The 1,743-nt window shown below is 45.0% G+C and overlaps 1 pseudogene; it reads left to right on the forward strand.

Annotated features, from left to right (window-relative positions):
• The first annotated feature begins 427 nt into the window (after positions 1 to 427).
• On the forward strand, positions 428 to 1,454 carry LOC101586984 (annotated as a pseudogene).
• The last annotated feature ends 289 nt before the right edge of the window (positions 1,455 to 1,743 follow it).

Below are 1,743 nucleotides of genomic sequence, written 5' to 3' on the forward strand. Positions count from 1 at the left end.
TCTTTACAATAAAGACTTTTCACTTGAAAGAAAGAAAGAGAAAGGAAGAAAGAAGAAAGAAAGAAAGACAAAATAGAAGTCACCTATTGGTTTTTGTTTTTTAGTTTGCTTTTTTTTATTTTAGGGAAGGGTCTACAGGGTGGGTGTTCAGGGTCTCACTACTAGATCAGACTCATAGTGATCTGCCTGTTTACAGACTTCCAAGAGCTGGGATTACAGGCATGCGCCACCATGCCCAGTCTCAATTGCCACCTCTGAACACTCCAGGGGCAGGGCGGCATGGCAGGCCCAGGGAAGAAGTCACCTCTTGTGTAACTGTCCTTATGTTCCTATTCCCTGTTAGGAGGTAAACTTTAGAGTGCTCTGAGGGAACTGAGGAGGCAGCTGTAGTAAAGACTGAGACATTTGCTTCTGTGGGGAGACCAAGATGACGGGTTCTTATGAGTTCAAGTTGAACCAGCCCCCCGAGGATGGCATGTCCTCTATGAAGTTCAGCCCCAACACCTCCCACTTCCTGCTGGTCTCCTCCTGGGACACATCGGAGTGCCCTTACGATGTGCCAGCCAACTCCATGAGGCTCAAGTACCTACGAAGCACACTGGCTGGTCCTGGACTGCACGTTCTGTGATCCAACACACGCGTGGAGTGGGGGATTAGGTCATCAGTTGAAAGTGCATGATTTGAATGCTGACCAAGAAAACCTTGTTGGAACCCATGATGCCCCTATAAGCTGTGTCGAATACTGTCCAGAGGTGAATGTGATGATCACTGGAAGTGGGGATCAGACAGTTAAATTGTGGGATCCCAGAACTCGTAACACTGGGACCTTCTCTCAGCCTGAAAAGATCTACACACTCCCAGTTTTTGGAGACTGGCTGATTGTGGGCACAGCAGACTGCAGAGTGTTAGTGTGGGACTTACGGGACATGGGCTATGTGCAACAGCGCAGGGAATTGAGCCTGAAATACCAGACTCGCTGCACACAAGCATTTCCAAACAAGCAGGGTTATGTATTAAGTTGTATTGAAGGCCAAGTGGCAGTTGAATATTTGGACCCAAGCCCTGAGGTGCAAAAAGAGTGTGCCTTCAAATGTCACAGGCTAAAAGAAAATAATATTGAACAGATTTACCCAGTCAATGCCATTTCCTTTCATAATATTTGCCACAGGTGGTTCTGATGGAACTGTAAATATTTGGGATCCATTTAACAAAAAGCGACTGGGCCAGTTTCCTCGGTACCCCACCAGCATCGCATCACTTGCCTTCAGCAATGATGGGACTACGCTTGCAGTAGCATCATCATATATGTAGGAAATGGATGACACAGAACATCCTGAAGATGGTATCCTCATTCACCAAGTGAAGGACACAGAAACAAAACCCAAGTCCACCTAATCATCTCGTGAAAGTGGTTTCTCTATGGAAAGCATTGTTTGCTTCCTACAAGTGCATGCTTATCCCCTAAGGGATATATTATAATCATTATGGGCCTGTTATTGAGTATGTGAAGTTTTCTGCTTTCTGTCTTACAAGAAATTTCTCTTTGTATTTTTTAATACTCACCCAGGGCGGGAAATCTTTGCATCCTTGTGTATTAGGCTAAAGAATGTCCCCACCTCCTTCCCAGCAAGCCCAGTTGCTGTTTATGTGCAGTTGGGCTCTTTTTGTAGCATAATCTGAACCTTTTTTTTTTATCCCTGCTGCCTAATAAAGCAGAAATTAGAACCCTTAAAAAAAGAGAGA

Source organism: Octodon degus, unplaced genomic scaffold, assembly GCF_000260255.1.
Source record: "Octodon degus isolate 3935 unplaced genomic scaffold, OctDeg1.0 scaffold00016, whole genome shotgun sequence".
Classification (NCBI taxonomy): Eukaryota; Metazoa; Chordata; class Mammalia; order Rodentia; family Octodontidae; genus Octodon; species Octodon degus.